The sequence below is a fragment of the Phocoena sinus genome, chromosome X (genome assembly GCF_008692025.1).
Source record: "Phocoena sinus isolate mPhoSin1 chromosome X, mPhoSin1.pri, whole genome shotgun sequence".
NCBI classification, from domain to species: Eukaryota; Metazoa; Chordata; class Mammalia; order Artiodactyla; family Phocoenidae; genus Phocoena; species Phocoena sinus.
The window spans coordinates 13,286,469-13,305,279 of record NC_045784.1 but is presented as its reverse complement, the minus strand read 5'-3'; the positions used below and the strand labels follow the sequence as shown (position 1 = coordinate 13,305,279).

General features: G+C 39.0%; 1 protein-coding gene across 1 annotated transcript in view; it reads right to left on the bottom strand.

Moving 5' to 3' along the window:
- Positions 1-1,798: 1,798 nt before the first annotated feature.
- The window catches only part of GRPR (gastrin releasing peptide receptor), a 98,179-nt gene continuing 81,166 nt past the window's right edge, over positions 1,799-18,811 (bottom strand). Inside the window, exons 5-6 of the mRNA XM_032620611.1 lie at positions 3,449-3,510; positions 1,799-1,823 (exon numbers count right to left, since the gene is read on the bottom strand). The gene's annotated coding sequence lies outside the window, so the exon portion shown is untranslated. The remainder of the gene's footprint in view (positions 1,824-3,448; positions 3,511-18,811) is intronic.

Below are 18,811 nucleotides of genomic sequence, written 5' to 3'. Positions count from 1 at the left end.
GGGGCTACTCTTTGTCGCAGTGTGCAGGCTTCTCATTGCGGTGGCTTCTCTTGTTGCGGAGCACGGGCTCTAGGCGCACGGGCTTCAATAGTTGTGGCACACAGGCTCAGTAGTTGTGGTGCATGGGCTTAGTTGCTCTGCGGCATGTGGGATCTTCCTGAACCAGGGATTGAACCCATGTCCTCTGCACTGGCAGGCAGATTCTCAACTGCTGTGCCACCAGCAAAGTCCCTCTGTGGCTATTTCTAATTTGTCATTTCTTATTTTGTGGATTTGTGATTTCTTCCCAATTTTTCTTAATGAGGTTAGCTTGTTATTTACCCATTTAATTCTACTTTTTAACACAAACATTTTTTGGTGATTTATTTATTAATAATACTGGTTTTATTTTGGTTCTGACTATTTTCAAATTTTTCTTTATTAATTCCGTCATTTCTTTAGTTGGATACTTAATTAAACTTTATTATTTTTATATAATTATTTATGAATTTTTCTCTGAGCACTGATTTAGCTCTAGCCTATAGGTACTGATATGTAGTGTGTTCTTTATCACTTTTTTGCTAGTTAATTCTTTAAAATTTATTTTTATGAGTTTTTTTTAAATTTCTAAGTGAAAGGCCTTAAAATTTTTTTTAATTAACTTCAAGTTTTATTGCAATATGTTCAGAAAATATTTCCTGTACCAATTCTGTCTTTCAGAAGATATTGAATTTTTCTGGTGACATCATATGTAGTCAGTTTCTCTTGGATACTCAAAAGAAGATTAAATTCTCTATTTTCAGTGTGTACAACTGAATATATTTCCATATGTAGCATATTATATGGTTTGGGTCTTCTGTAACATTTGGTGCTATTGCATGAATGTTCATGTTCCTCCAAAATTCATATCCTGAAACCCTAACCCCCAATGTGATGGTATTAGAAGGTGGGGCCTTTGCTAGGTGATTAGGCTATGAGGTTGAATCCCTCATTAACGGGATTAGTGCCCTTGAAAACGAGAACCCAGTGAGCTCCCTCTGCTCTCCATCATGTGAGGATAAAACAAGAAGTCTGCAGTCTGCAACCTGGAAAAAGATTCTCATTAGAATCCAACCATGCTGGTACTCTTATCTTGAACTTCCAGCCTCCAGAACTGTGAAAAATAAATTTCTTTTGTTTATAAGCCTCCCAGTCTATGGTATTTTTGTTATAGCAGCGTGATCTAAGACAGTTGGTTTTGGTTTTGGTCATCTTGCTCTGTCTTGGGTTATCTTAAATAGAGCATAGGGTTGTCACCCAATCTGAGGATCTGTCTGTTTTTTTCCTTAAAATGTGAGTTAAGTGCAGTTACATGTATTTATATGACGGATACATTTGTTCTTGGTTTTCCTATTTTGGTGTTATATTGATCGACATAACTTTTACATCATTTTCTTTGCTTTCTATCATAGTTCTTTTGATATTTAGCAAGGTCAGTATTTTTGTTTTCTTGGTTATATTTGTTATTATAACTTTAAATAATATTCCTTTAAAATATATATTATTATGGCTACCAAGAGCAACAATAAAACTGTTTTGCATCTCCTTCCCCTCATATCCCTCTTCTCAATATTGATATTTTTAATTCTTCCTCTGCCACTATAAAGCATGTTTCTGAGAAAGTATCATGCGGGGAAGTGAGTAAAATGTGATTCAAAACCACTAAACAATTAATAGATTAAAATATATGATCACCTTTTGCGTGCCAAGCAAGTGATGCTGCTGGTGATATCCATAAATGAACAGGCTCAGGTCTTCACCCTCAGGAAACTCACGAGGCAGATCACCAGGTGGATAACTGAGAACTGGATAAAGATACCTGTTAATTATACTCCTCAGTAAGAATTCCACATTTCTTATCATTTTAGTGTCTTTACTTGAATATTTCAAGACGTTCTGAGGAAATAATCTGCCTAGTTACTTAAATGCCTTACATAAGGAGCTCTGTTAGGACATTTTCATAACAGGGCACTATTACCATAATCAGTGAACTGCTGTTGAAATTTATCTGAAACAAAAGCATACTAATTTTTATTTTTCTCTGGCCCAATCCTTTTTGGATTGTATTGGGCCAGCTAGTTGGAAAAAAAGCTGATATTCAAACACTTCTATAAGGCAATAGATTATTTTTTTATTGGAAAGATGGCTTTGTTTTAGACCCTTCTGCTGTATTTTATAACATACTTAATGGCTATTTATCTTAGGGAAAGTCATGTTAGTGAATGCTTTACAGATATGAAATTCACTGTAGTGACAACCTTGACAGATGGGTTCGGAGTGACACTCTTTACACTGGTAGCTTGTAGTAGAACTACGTAGCCCGGGCTGAGAGTTAAAATGCTCAAGATCTTCCTAGTCCTCAGTCTAGAATTTACTAGTTGTAATCTTGGGTGACCACTCCTCTGCATCTGTAAAACGGGGACAATATTCCAACTTTAGTATATGTGGTGCCGAAGCGAGCATGGGGACAATATTCCAATGACCACTGTGGGGATTGAATGAAATCAGTATGTGGAAGTCTTTGTAACCTGAAAAACCTTACACGTGAGATGGGATGAGGGGTGTATTAGTTACTGATTGCTGTATAACAAATTATCCTCTCCCCACTCAAAACATAGCAGCTTCAAACAACAAACATTTATCTCACAGTTTTTGAGGGCAGCTTAGCTGGGTGGTGCTGACACAAGGCTGCAGACAAGGAGGCAGCTAAGGACATAGTCATCTCAAGCCTCAACTTGGGGGGAAATCTGCTTTCAAGCTCACTCACATGACTGTTGGCAGGATTCAGATTGTCGCTGACTGTTAGACAGAGGCATCTATCTATTCCATGCCGTGTAGGCCTCTCCATAGGGAAGATCAAAACACAGCAACTGGTTTCCCTCAGAGGGAGTAGGTGAGAGGGCAAGAGAAGGTACCTAAGATGAGAGCCCAGTCTCTTTGTAACCTAACCTAATATCATCTTAAAATTATAATAAAACTGTTGCTAACCTTGCAGAGCCCCTAAGATCTGTCTTAAAGTGTCACCTTGTTCTAGACTATGAAGGAGCTAATGAGGGACAAAACTTAGAAAGTAAATTTTATTTGCCCTGAAAAAAAGTTATAACGTGTTAAAATCTTGACAAAGTGTACTTAATTTTAATGGCTGTATTTCCTTGGCTTATTGCTTACTGCCTTTGCCTACAACATGAAGGGTTTTTTTTTTCCTAGATAGCAGAGATTGTGTGTGACAGAGTAATTTCCTGCACTTTATGTTGACTTTATTTACTTGACTATTTAAGGAAAAAAGAGAATAAAGGTTTCTTGTTCTTTACTTATGAAGGAACTAAGATTCTTTACAATTGTGTTACTTTCTTTTTTATTTTAAAATATTTATTGCCACTTTGATTAAATACAGAACCAGATGTTGTTTCCCAGGTACCCATAATCCTACCTTGATCAAGTGTCCCAGGCTCTTGTGGCAACTTCTTTGACTTTTGCCTTCCAAATCAGATCCTTAATACAAAAAAAGATAAACAAAACTTTCAGAATATATTTTACACCTAAAACTATCTTTGTGATTTCTTGTAGGGCTTCTGGAAAAATCACAAAGGTTTGTTCTCTTACCTTCCAAAAAGAGAGATGCTGGAAATATTAGGTTTCTTTATTAGTTACCATTGGTGAGTTACATGGGAAGAGTAGTCAAATAAGAAGAGATGCACAGCCTTCCCTAGGTTAAATGTGCTTAAGTAAATGTCATGAATGTAAGTATTTTAGAAATTGAATGCTTTGGGGGATTTCCCTGGCGGTCCAATTGTTAAGACTCCGTGCTTCCACTGCAGGGGGTATGGGTTCGATCCCTGGTCAGGAACTAAGATCCCACATGGCACGAGGCACAGCCAAAAAAAAAATAAAGTCAACTAGACCACAGCCTTGTTTCTTTAGTTTGGATCTAGCATCTTCTAGGACAGTGGATTTCAACTGGGGATATATATCAGATTTACCCATGGGATTTTATAAAAATACAGATATCAAAAAGCTGTTCCAGACTCACTGAATCTCTTTAACTTGATATTCTTGATATATTCTTAGTATATGCTTACAACAGTCTTGGTATATTATATACATTGTGTTTCAGGATTATTATATATCTCAAGATTTCTTTCCTTCTGAATAATTATGTTCATCCATTTTTTGGTGTTCATCCCTTTGTACACATCAAATGTAACATTCATTAACTTCGTTGAAAATAGGCATAATCATTATGCTTAAAGACATTTGCATACATTTTTAGAATGACGTTATTATCTTTGCTTTTCATGGCCTGGAAATAATCTAATTTCCTAGTCAGTTGCATTATGCTTATTATGAATTCTCATCAGACCTTTCACATATGAAAATTTTCAGTAAACATTAGTCTTCAGTGACAGTCTTTTTGCTCTGCAGATAGTTTTTATTTTACTCGAATTTTTTGCTTGAAAACTCTGCTGTAAGCTACAGGTCATGTTTGAGTCTACAACAAAAAAGGACCATCTCAGAGCCTTGTGAAAAAGGACTATAACAGGTAATTCAAATTACTGACACTTTGAAAAGAAAGATTGTCAGGTACAGGCTTCTGATGGCATTGCTTAGATAACTTTAAGATCATACCAGTGCACTGGATCAGGATTTCCAGAACTCTTTTTAGTCAAGAAGCAGATGGTCTCATGACACTATTGACCCAAGATCCATCAGAACAAGAACTAATTACACCGGAGTGAATGAACTGATGAGAAAATTTTTATTGTGGTTACTTGTTTGAAATAAAGTTGATATTTGTAAATATTTTCCCCTTAAGATTATATAAGAAAGACCTTTCCCTTTCTACTTAAGCTGTCTGTAACTTATAACATTCCTGACAATTTTATTGGGATGTAATTCACACACCACACAATTCATTCATTTAAAGTATACAATTCAATGGTTTTTAGTATATTCACACAGTGAACTTTGCCATCACCACAGTCAATTTTAGAACACGTATCATCCTAAAAATAAACCCCGCACCCCTTAGCAGTCACTCACTGTCTATTACCCCCATCACTCCAGCCTCTAGAAACCACTCATCTACTTTCTGGCCCTATGGATTGGCCTATCCTGCACATTTCATACAAATTGAATCATATGTGTGGTCTGCCCTGTCTGGCTTCTTTCACTTAGCACAACGCTTTCAAGGTTCACGCGTGCAGTAGCACCTATCAGCACTTCATTCTTTTTGATTGCTGAATAACATTTCATTGTATAGGTTTGCCACATTTTATTCTTTCACCAGTTGATAGATGTTTTTGTAACCCATAACATTTAAAATAATACTTGATTCTAACTGATACCTTTCCTTTCTCTGCCACTGCCCCCAAATCCCAAAACTTCAACTAAGTTTCCTTATTTTTTATGGCATAGTTTCATTAAGAACCTGTTCTCCTTATTACTAGAATTAATTGGAAGACACAATTAGATGACCAAGATATTCTCTGGAGTATCATACTTGAGAATTATGCTCATTGAATCAGGTATGGCCAGACACTTTTATGGAACTCAAATTGATTTTATTTCCGGAACTAATACCTACAAAACCCTCCCAGGAAAATGCTCACAGTACTTAGAGGGTCCAGCCTTACATGAGATCAAGAACGTTACTTCCTGCAGGCCTGGGAACTTGGTACATTTGGGGGACCTTGAGGAGAATTTATAGATAGTGCAAGTGAAATCTGATACAGAGTTTCTTCGGCTTGGTTTCCTAGCTTCAAGGTAGCAAATAATAGAGGCTTTTAAAAGTCCAATCTGAGTTTCCTTATGAAAACTTCCAGCAAAGTTAACTTAGGAAGGCCTATATAGTAAATTAATACTTGTGATATCTGTGTAAATAGTCAGGCCAAACCTTCTGAGACCAGCCTTATTTTGTGACCATGAATAACCATTCTTAGAGATTAGTTTGATCTCTAGGAGGCAGAGAGAGAGAGAGTATAAGGAAAAGTGTAAGACTTTGGAATGCGCAAAAGAAATTATTGAGTATCCTTTCAATGGAATGCTGGAGTCTCAGGATTCTCTCAGCCTACCAGTGCATAGGCCTTTGCCTTTGACAAGGCTAAGACTCTGAAGAGATTGAAATTAACTAGCAGAAAACTTATGACAACATAAATAATTCTTGTCCACAGAAGTACAAACTAGCTGTGTGCAGTGGAATGCAATTTATTATTGTCCAATGATTAGACCAGTTTTTGCAAATTCATTTCAACATTCCTTTACTGTATAGAATTTTGTGGTTCTTTGCCTTCTTTGTAATGTCTTTTCTAGTTCTCTGTCAATTAATGAGTTCAATAAAAAATATGTGCCACTTGTTCATTTTCCATTTGTATGAGAGTCGTGATTTTGCTTTTTTTGAACATTATCCTTTAACATCCTTAATAAACCAAATAATCCCTGCCCCAGCTTTGTAAATGAGCAGCCTGAACTGCAGGGTGGGGCTGGCTGAGCTAAAGGTAAAGAGCAGCTATGGACCAAGGGATGAGTTGGAGTGGCCCTCAGTGCTGGTGGCTCGCGGTTCTCTTCTGATTATTTCTAAGAATGGGATAGAGGCAGGGAATATACGAAAGAACCCTTTAGTGAAACAGTTTATAGTAGGAGAAGGGAACTACAAAGTAAACACACACACACACACACACACACACACACACACACACAAGAAAGTAAATACAATAGAAAGACTGCCAGGACATCTGGGTTCAAGACTCAACTCTGGGGACTTCCCTGGTGGTCCAGTGGTTAAGACTCCACACTCCCAATGCAGGGGGCCTGGGTTCGATCCCTGGCCAGGGAACTAGATCCTGCATGCTGCAACTAATAGCCCACATGCCGCAACTAAAAGATCCTGCATGTGGCAACTAAAGATCGCACACGTGGCAACAAAGATCCCACATACTGCAAGTAAGACCCAGCACAGCCAAAATAAATAAATAAATATTAAAAAAAAAAAAAAAAGACTCAACTCTGACACTCATTAACTGTGTGACCTAGGGTAACTTTCTTAACCTCTCTAGTTTCCTCAAATAATAATACTATCTCCTACGGTTGTTATGAGGGTTACAATGAAATGAAACTGTCATATAAGGTGATCAGCACAGTGGCCTGCAAGGAGTATGTACAAAATAAATGTCGACTGCTGCTGACTGTCTTTATTATTATCATCATTATTATTCTCTAGACCCCAGTTTCCTCAACTGTCAGAAGAAGGAGGCTGGCTTAGATCAGTGTTACTCAAACTTCAATGTGCTTGCTCTTGCGAAGCTTGCTTAAAAGGCATTCCTAAACCCCTCCCCCAAGGATTCTCCTTAGGAGGTCTGAATGGAGTACAGAAAGTAGCTTTGTAACAGGCACCCAGGTGATTCTGATGCAACTGAATTTGAAGATTTTGCATTGAGGAGGACTCCACTAGAGGATTTAAAATGTGTCTTTTAAGTATGAGCATCGCTGTGTTTTCCTTCCACATTAAATCCTCTTAACAGGAATATCAGATTAAATACTTCCCTAAGTGGTAATAGAATCTTCATTATTGAGATCCTGAGAGAAAGGGCAGAAAATCTTAGGAAAAAAAAAAGGGTGGATCACTTTGTAAAGCTGTATCAAGGACGATAATTGTACATAGCATTGGATAAAAGGCACATATTTTTAAACAATGGCCTTGAATTGGCTATTTAGTGATTGTATCATTTGAAACAGGAAAGAAATCTGAAAGCAGAGACCCCAATCCCAGAGTATTCAACACCTACAAGCTGAGCACGCAAAGTGTGGTCCCTGGACCTGCAGCATCAGCACCACCTGGGAGCTCATTAGCAACGCATAATCTGAAGCCCACGTAGATCTGCTGAATCAGAATCCTCATTTTAACAAGATAGTTAGGTGACGCACATGCAGTTTAAAGGTTGAGAAGTCGTGATATAGAACACAGGCCAAGCTACATAAATTAGCCAGGCAACAATTAATTATTAATCATGTAATGCGTATTAATTAATGGTTCCCAGTTGATGGGTGCTGGGACACATTAAAATCACCTGGAGAACTTCAACATGCAGACCAACTCCAGAGACTGAATTTCAAGTGGGGCCCAGAAAAAAATTTTATTTTGAAGGAGCCCCCCGGGTAATTAGGGTTCACAGCCAGGTTGGGGAGCTACTGCAGAGTATAAGAAATGGGAGTTCAAGAAAAGGATGGAAAGCAGAAAGCAGAAGAGTAGGTCTTGAACTGACCCTTAAAATAGGGTTCAAGTTTTGCAGAATGAGGAGCGTGCGTGTGTGCGTGCGTGCGTGTGCGTGTGCGTGTGCGTGTGTGTAAAAAAGACTAAGACAATGTTTTTGTAACTTTCTTCTAGGGAGAGAATGGAAAACACAAAGTGAAGGAAATATTGTTCTCTGGGGAGTTTTAGCAGGATTTTAAAACAATAACGTTTCTCTGTTAGAAAGGGTGACATGCTGCACATATCTTGGGAGCCAATGTCACATTTGATTAACATTTAGAAGCAATTTGAATGGATAGAATATTATTCTTCTCAATTCCCACATGGGGTTAATATGTACATTCTTTTTCTCACATAAAAGACAGTTTTAAAATCTTGTTCTACTTTGAGTAGAAATGATCTAAGCTTGGATTCATCTCAAGAAAATGGAAAATATTTCTATTGGCACGACAGCCTGACTTCACTGGATTCATTAAACATCAGATGAGATAATGGATATGATTGTAATTTGAAATGTGGGACATGCTATATAAATGTCAGGTCATGGTCTGGATCCCTTCTGCCGCTCCCAGTCCTGCCTTCTGCACTCTAACTCTGCACAAACTTGCTATTCCCCATGGCTCTTCCTGACTCCTGATCAGATCATATGTCCTCCCTCCAAAGCGTTCTTGATTTCTTTTTCTTTTTTGGTCAGCCTTATACCTTGACTATATGTCCAATGTTGCACTTCATAATCTTGTGTTATAAGTTACTTGTTTATCTGTAGGCTTACTCTATTAGACCTAAGCTCTTTGAGACAAGTGACTTTTAAAATTCATATCTGAATATCTAGTGCTGAAGTTTCATTTCTCATATGTTGGCATAAACTCCTAACAGACGCCATCTCTTGTGGATGACAACCATAAATTCTGGACAAATTACAAAAAACAACTAGATGAAAACTCTGCATAATAAAGCAAGATAGGCAGATTTTGCAAGGACATTCAAATTTGGAAGAAATGACTGACACATTGTGAGTTCCCAATTTTTGCAGATGGCACAACGGCAGGCTGTGATCACAGTGTGGTGCTGTCTTTACCTGCTTTCTTTCTGACCTGGGCAACCAAAGGACAGAATTCAGAGAGGCCATGGCTGCTGGAAAGTCCAGGAAGGCCCAGAAAAAAGAAAGCCAGAGTAGGTAAACTTCAAATTCTACATTTAAACCCCACTCACAATCTGACTCTGCATCACATGCATGGTGAAGACCCAAGCTTGCAGCTGAGGCTAAAGAAACTGAACTGAGATATGAACTGCTATGATGCTACAGATTACATTCTCCCCCAGTGTTTTATATTCTCCTTTCATAGCTCTTATTTTCCCAGGAATTTCTTAATATCTTCCTTCCCCAATAAGCTCCATTAAGCAGGTTCCATATGGCACGTTGGATTATTGTTTCTAATCCCTTGGTAACTCCCTGTATTAGAATTACACACCCATGCCTGTGGCCACGCAACCTTGCAGTAGCTCCCACTGGAGTAAGTGGAGACCATATCCCTGCCTCATTAACTTGCGTTTGGCCGTATGATTTGATTTGACCAATGAAATGTGGACAGAAATGACAACATACCAGTTCTGAACTGAAGCATTAAAAAGCACAGTATGTCAGTCTGGATCCAATCAGGAAAAATAATGATTTGAATAGGGAAAGTTTAGTATAATGAATTATTAAACCATGATAGACATCATAGACATAATGGGAACTCTAAATGATACCCTAGGGATAAGAAAGAGTACCTCAAGGAAGGATAAACTTGGAATAAGGCTGCTTCCCAAGGAGAGGTTTAGATCTCAGTGGAGAGGGTATGGCTGCAGCCCTTTGGATGGTGGAGATGTTTGCTGGGTTGCCCTGGCCAGAGCTGGTCCACAATCACCAGGTATCAGGAAACAACTCTCTGGGGCACAGGTGAGCTGAGAGTGATGGGCAGGAGCACAGAGTGAGACAGCGTATCTGGAGCCCACTCACTAGCAAGGTGGTACAAAGCCAGTGATACATGGTGTCTGTGTTGAGAAGGCTGAAGGAAACACTCTCGGGGGTACAAGTGAGCCAAGGCTCACAAGTGGGTATGCAGAGAGAGCTGGGGCACCACTGCCAGCACGAGGCCTAGAGTATACGAGTGTCCACATTAGGAGAGTCATGCCATGTAGGTCCCTGTGCCAGGTTGTGTAATCACTGAGTGATGGTGCACTCTGAGCACAGAGCTGGGACAGAGCCCTACTAGATGTTTCTACACACATGTACTATTCAAGAAAAAGTAAAAGCACACTGGATGCAGGAAAAGAAGCCCCCTTCCTCCTGAAAATCTCCCTTCACTGACAAAGCTTACTGTACAGGACAAATGACGAAAGAGTCCGGTCTACTACTGCAAAGCAGGTACTGAAGGGTGAAGTTGGAGTTGAGAGCAATAGATCAGTAATTGGCTCTTTGAGCTGCTACCCTCCATGAGAAGAGCATGGCCCAGAGATTCATTGCTTTCTCAGACTGAATCCGACAATGTGGAGCAGACAGGAGCACTGTGTGGAGTCCGGCCTACGTGAGCTGTGATCACTGAAATGACAGCCAACTTTGAAACCCACGAGTATAAAACATGTGTTCATTGTGGCAAGCTGTTGAGATTTGTGAAGCTATTTATTATATTAAAAAAATTACTAACACATCTTGTTTTCTTCCATGTCCCTTGTGCCTGTGCCTAGATTATAAGGGGAGCTCGATATATACTTTTAAATGATTGTTATTCAAACTTTGGGGCCATTTTCTGATTGCTTTGAAGGTTTAGCTCAGGTGTTGTCTAATGGGCTACAGACTGAGTCACCATTTTAGGTACATAGCAGAATAGAAATAACATAATGAAGAATCTTACTGGATTTTGAATCTGACCTCTAAAAGAAAAAAACCTAAACCCAGGATTGCTTTTCTTAGCTTTTGGAATCCATGTAGCTCCTTCAGTGTGAAGCTATTAGGCCATTAGGCCTGGCTTCCTCGTCTAACTTGGTACCTTTTTGATGTAGCTTTGGGGGAACAAAGTAAAAACTAATCAGAAGAAGATTGTCTTGTATGTGAACTGGCTATAGCTCAAAGAGTGAATTTATGGGTGAAGAGAGAAAATATAATCAAAACGTAGCCTCTGCTTGTAGGGGCTGTAACTATCAAAAGTTAATTTTATGTTCCTATCTTCTTCTCCTGTTTGGGGTCAGAGCACACATCACACCCTCATATATAACTGACTAACAGTGAAGAACTCTGTCCTTTCTTGCATTTATTGTTGTGTTGATATTACTTTCATTACACCACAAAGAACCATCAGCAGGCATTAACATTCTTTGGTCAACTGAAATTATTTTACAAATATTCTTTTATATTTATTCATTATTTTATAAATACTTTATAAATAGCTTTACTATAGAGATACGAATACCTTTCAAGGATACCTGGTAGAAATTTGAGTATGGTATTTCTTTCTTTTTTTTTTTTAATGGGACTTTTTAAAAAAAATTATTTATTTTTGGCTGTGTTGGGTCTTCATTGCTGCGTGCGGGCTTTCTCTAGTTGCCGCGAGCAGGGGCTACTCTTTGTTGCGGTGCGCAGGCTTCTCATTGCAGTGGCTTCTCTTGTTGCGGAGCACGGGCTCTAGGCACGCAGGCTTCAGAAGTTGTGGCACATGGGCTCAGTAGTTGTGGCACGTGGGCTCTAGAGTGCAGGCTCAGTAGTTGTGGCACACGGGCTTAGCTGCTCTGCGGCATGTGGGATCTTCCTGGATCAGGGCTCGAACCCATGTCCCCTGCACTGGCAGGCGGATTCTTAACCACTGCGCCACCAGGGAAGTCCCAGAGCATGGTATTTCAAAAGTGATCACTGATTTTACCACAGCTGCTGGCCATCGCCATCAGAGGACTGAAGAGTTTGGTCAGGCTTCTCACAGCGCCCTTAGTAGTAGAGCTGCCCCCTAACTTGTAACTGGAGCTATGTTAGAAGATCTTATTATCATTTCTATGTCTGCCCTGAAACCTCACCCTCAAAGTCAGCTGCTCTGCATCTGCTATCACTTTGGACTTTGTACTGCTGCTGCTACTTCTTCTCCCAAGTCATCACCATTCTGCCATACAGGGGGTTTTGAGTTAGTTTTTCAGTGGGTTTTATCTTTTTTTTTTTTTTCTTTCAGCACACTGTTAACCCTCCCTTCGACTGATAGTATAGTTATTTATTTTCCTTCCAAGGACATTCATTAAAATGCTTTCACAGGGACTTCCCTGGTGGCGCAGTCCAAGGGACTGACCCTGGTGAGACTACTCACTGAGGGCATCTGTAGCTCATACCCTCATGCTTGTTAGGCAGCTGGGCCATCCTCATGAGCAGGCAGAAGGATGAGGTGTGCTAGAAAATCTCTCCCAACAAAAACATCACCGCATACATATCTGTTTTGAGAAATTAATTCTTCTGGATACTGAAAGCTTCATTCTCACTTTTGGAATTCCCTATTAAAATGCACATAATCCTAAAGAATCGTTTTGAGTCATTTCAGATGTTATTAAGTAATATTCAAGGGTTTTCTCTGCAAGAAGGGTTCCCTTGATGTGCTCTTGTAATAAAGGAAGGGAACCAGGAGAAAAGAGTTCTGAAATGAGATGTTTCTCTTCAAATCAAGCTCCCTAAACCACACTTAGGACTAAGTTGGATTTAAATCCTTGCTGACAGAGGCAGCAGTTCTTAGCAAACACAACCACATTGAATAGTTTTATCTAAATTATGCAAAATGTAGGTAGAATCCCTAGATTTTTCTCTTCATTCTCATTTTGCAATCATTAAAGACCCTACATAGAGGGAAGGGTAAACACTGGAGCTGAGGCTTAAATGAAATAATCTAAACACATTCTTGATTTTATTTGCAATCTACATATTTCATCAATTCCGATGCACTCCCACCTCCCCATTTTAACATTTTTGCAGTTGAGGTGTTTCTAATGGTTGGTTGTATCTTTTTTTTTTTTTTTTTTTTGGTTGGTTGTATCTTACAAGTATTGGCAGCCAGGTAGGTGGTCATTGTCATGTTATTTATGGCACCAGCTCCATCACTGTGTTTATGTTGTTGTCATTTCAGTTGATTTATATACACTGTTATTACCACACATGTTAAATTTAACTGGCATTTAAAATATCTTACATAGATTATTCCATGATTTGGTATTGAGACATTAAGATATTGTGAATGCAGATTGACAAAGAAACAGCATCAGGGTGTAAGTTTGATATCAGGGAAACAAATAGCTGTCATTGAAAGAGTGATGACAATTTCACATTTTCTTTCAATGCAATGGCCATGTGCTTTATGGGATATAGGAAAGGAAGATAATCATAGGTAGATGAAATTCTGCTACGTTTTGTTATTCACATTTATGCAGAAAGCTTTACCTATCTCTCCGAAGCAAGACTGTACCAACATCTGCATTTGCAGAATTTTCTTCCAAACTGGCAGATTGAAAGAAAATGTCGAGGATAATAGTGAAGTATCATCTTAAGAAATGCTGTATTACTAAAGCTCTCAATGGCACGTAAGACAAGATCATATGTATTCTATGGTATAACACAGATATAAAAACAAAACATAGACATGGAAATGCTGTGTTGAAAATTAACTCAAAAGAGTTCAACAAAAGAGACATGCACCCCAATGTTCACAGCAGCACTATTTACAACAGCCAGGACGTGGAAGCAACCTAAATGTCCATCGACAGAGGAATGGATAAAGAAGATGTGGTACATATATACACAATGGAATATTACTCAGCCATAAAAAAGAATGAAATAATGCCATTTACAGCAACATGGATGGACCTAGAGATTATCATACTAAGGGAAGTAAGTCAGACAGAGAAAGACAAATATCATATGATATCACTCATGTGGAGTCTAAAAAAATGATACAAATGAACTTATTTACACAACAGAAGTAGACTCAAAGACACTGAAAACAAACTTATGGTTACCAAAGGGAAAGAGGGGGGAGTGAGGGATAAATTAGGAGTTTGGGATTAACAGATACACACTACTATATATAAAATAGATAAACAACAAGGATCTACTGTGTAGCACAGGGAACTATAATCAATATCTTGTAATAAACCATAATGGAAAAGACTGAAAAAGTATATCCATGGGACTTCCGTGGTGGAGCAGTGGTTAAGAATCCGCCTGCCAATGCAGGGGACACCGGTTCAAGCCCTGGTCCAGGAAGATCCCACATGCCATGGAGCAACTAAGCACGTGTGCCACAACTACTGAGCCTGCACTCTGGAGTCCATGAGCCACAACTACTGAGCCCGTATGCCACAATTACTGAAGCCCGCGCGTCTAGAGCCCGTGCTCTGCAACAAGAGAAGCCACCACAGTGAGAAGCCCGCGCGCCACAACAAAGAGTAGCCCCCGCTCGCTGCAACTAGAGAAAGCCTGCGCACAGCAGCGAAGACCCAACGCAGCCAAAAAAAAAAAAAAAGTATATGTATGTATAACTGAATCACTTTGTTGTATACCTGAAACTAACACAACATTGTAAATCAACTGTATTTCAATTAAAAAAAAAAGAGTTTGGCAATAAATTTGAAAAATCCCTAGGAATTAAATCAGTTCATTTCGTTCATACGTCCCTTTTGATGTATGCATAAGAGCAAAGGATTCTTAAAATCTATATTTAAAATCTAAGTCTAAAAATTTCTTTCAAAAATTATACAATAAAATTTCAAAGTAATTAGGAAGCACTATGTCATAAATTAATTTGAACCATTTTTTCTTTCTTAGTGTTAAATAAATAAAGGTGCAACTTATAACTGATGACATTTTGGATTCATTGGCAAAGCCTGGAAAACTCCAGGTCCTCTAACTGTCAAATACTTTGCACTATGTGCATTTATAGAATGCACCCAGTAAAGAGAAGAGAGCTGATGAAGAAGAAAGAAGAGGAGGAACAATAACTGTTACAAAATGTGTCTGGGGTAATTCTTAGGTAATAGCAGTATCTATCAGGGAAGGAAGCTGTCCCTTGAGTCTATTTTCAAGTTACTCTGACATTTGCAACTCAAAACTGATCACTTTTTACCTGGTGTCTGAACTTCTGCTGAAAAATTATCTTAAGCATGAACTTGAATTATCTTGATTTGCTGGATGGGATGAATACCTATGATGATTTTTTAATCATACCTGTGAAGACTCTACAAGAGGCCAAATATAGTTACGGAGTTAACCTTTTAATTGATTTGGTTGTTATTGAGTAGTAGGTAATCAGATAAAGTGTGGAGGGCAAGGTCAAATTCACCTTCTCAGGCATCACAATGCAGATGTGGCCCCCTCCCCCATGGATGGCTGCCAAGATCTGAAGATTTGTGTCCTCTTACATTACATCGTAGAGGTAGTGATGTAGCACCTATGTGATCATAAATGGGGAAGATAATTGTAAGGCCAACTGGCCCGAGGCAGGGGAACACAGTCAGATTCAGAGGTTGCATCAGACCGAAATTCTCGGGACCACCCAGTTCCAGAAACTGCCCTAGAGGCATTCCGGACCACCCAGTTCCAGGAACTGACCTGGGGACTTTGAACCCAGCCCAGCCTTCCCCGCCTTTCGAGGGGCAAGACTAACAGTCCCCCAGGATACCCGAAAAGACCACCAAATAAGGAATACCCTGCGCCCTCCCAGATTCACCACACCCCTTTCCCTTCTTCCCCTATAAATTCTTGCCCAACCCTCGCCCGGGTGCGACTTCTCTGGCCCCCTTTCTCTCGGACCAGTGAACCTCGCCTGGGAGTGCTCCCTAATAAAGCTCACTTGAAGCTTTCCTCTGTTTCGTGGTGCCCTTTGTTAAGATCTGACCTTACAATAATGTGCAGGCTTCTGGCACATAAATGACTGGTCAGTTAAGACTTTTCACCATAATGGCCTTTCTTTAGTTACACCACCATTCAGACAATTTCTTTCTTTTCTTTTCTTTTTCAGAATTATGATTTTTCAAAAACCAAAACAATAAATGAAAACTCCATTAGAAGTAAATTTTCAGCATTACAATATCAGACAAAACTGTACCCACTGATTTCATTTGGCATTATAGTGTTTATAGTGAGAAAATGTCATTGAGAACAGATATGAATAAATCATTTTATAATATATTACATACAAATTGCATAGTTTTACTTTCAAATTGTTTTTGTTACTTATATAAAGTTGTTTTTGTTATTGAATTGACATGTATTTCCATCTGTGAAATTGTGTTTGGGTATCTTGGACTGGGATGGAAGGCATTATAATTCTCATTAAAATTAAAAGAAGTGGGACTTCCCTGGTAGCACAGTGGTTAAGAATCCGCCTGCCAGTGCAGGGGACACGGGTTCCAGCCCTGGTCTGGGACGATCCCACATGCCACGGAGCAACTAAGCCTGTATGCCACAACTACTGAGCCTGCACTCTAGAACCCACAAGCCACAACTACTAAGCCCGCATGCCACAACTACTAAGCCCGCGTGCCACAACTATTGAAGCCCACGCACCTAGAGCCTGTGCTCTACAAGAGAAGCCACCGCAGTGAGAAACCCACGTACTGCAGCGAAGAGTAGCCCCGGCTAGCCGCAACTAGAGAAAGCCGGCACAGCAACAAAGACCTAACACAGCCAAAAATAAAAAAATTTTAAATAATTTTTTTAAAAAAATTAAAAGAATTAAAGATTTTAAAATTTTAATGGCTTTTCACTTAGCAGCAGGGATTTTCAGGGAATTAATTAATGAAGGAATAGATATACTTAAAAGTCCTGGATTTAAAGAAGAAATAACCTTGCTAATGAGTATACGATCCAAAGAGGTTTCCAGCTTCTTACAAGTTTTGAAGTTTCTTGAGATTCCATTGAGACAACCATTAAAGACCAGTGCCCCAGGCTTGGTCTTGCCTTGAAGCCCACTGCCTAATACCAAAAGGCTCAAGTGTGGAAGGAAGAGTGTGCCAGGTTCATTGGGACGTTCTTCCAGGCCATTTGTTTTCTCCTTTGCCACGTTTTACACCGAACTCAGTGGTCTGTCTTCTCATCTTTGTATCCCCACTACCTATCTTAGGGTCTTATACAGAGTCCACATTAAATAAGTGTTCACAGATTTTTTTTAATGCCAAATTTTCCTTAAGTTTTTAAATTATACTTTTTATGTGTAGAGTCAGTAACTCCCAATTTTTCTGAAGAAGAAAACTCTGCCAGCATTTGACATGAGAATTTTAAATCTTCACCTTTAAAAAAATTATGTTCATATTGAAGGGGAGCAGAATATAACACCTTTAAATATGGCTCTTTGGTTTAAGGATTATCTTGAGCTGGATGTTTTTAAGAAATTGCAGACACAGGAGAAGCTCTAAAAACCAAGTGAAAGTTACTCTTTTGTGAGAGACATTTACATCTCCCCAGGAAGACATTTACATCTCCCCAGGAGTATGACTAAATCTCTAGAAACTTACCAATGGAGAAGGCACTGACTTAAGTCTGCATAACAACCATAACCTTGTTTACTGTGCTTTTCCTGGTCACCTTCCATAACTGCCGCTCTCCCCACCCCCCAACATCTTTCTTTGGTCTTTAGCTGACAAAAGAAAGGTATTGAAGGTGGTGGTGGTTTGGGCCATTGCAGGAGTTACTCAGTTTCCCTGGGTCTCTCCCATGTAATACAGGAGGCATATATGTTATTAAAGTTCTGTTTGTTTTTTCTCGTTAATCTGTCTTTTATTACAGAAGGTCTCGGCCAAGAAGCTAGAAGGGTAGAAGGAAAATTATTTTTCCTCCCTATAATATAAACAAAGGGGAATTGAATTAGCTTTATTTGGTCATTTTTGCCTTCCTCCAGTCCCATGCCCCCTTCTAACTGGATGTAACTGGGCTCCTACAAAGTCAAGATTGAGAACTTCCAGAATAGAGGTATTCAAGAAAAAGAAAAGTTATCAATGACATAGGTTAAATCAAAACAGAAAGAAAATTAGTATTGAAGACTCGGAAGCATATCTCTGAAGATAAATCTCCGTATTAGATCGGTGAATAGCACATTAACGCATTAGAATATTTGGAAGTTTGCCACCAAGAAAAGATCAATTTTCATAAAGCAAAAGGAGACAGATAACACAAGGGCACATGCATTTACAGTCATTAATAAGAGTTTCTGGTGCAGTACGCTGAGCAAGCTGAGGTTGACGTGGGAAGTTTTGAGTAGACTGAGACAGGCGTGCAGCTTTGGTCTAACGCTTCATAATTTTTACATACCTGAGGTCACAACCAACTCTAAACTTGCTTAAAGATGTATTTATTCTATAAAATCTGGACCTTCCTATATTAACAATACCACAAAAGGGTAATATTGATATATTTGAAATGAGATCCCAAGAGTTAAGAGCTTTTTTTTTTTCATTAAAAAAAAATTTATTTTATTGAAGTATAGTTGATTTTCAATGTTGTGTTATTTTCTGGTGTACAGCAAAAGAGCTATTTTTTCTTGGTAAGTTTAT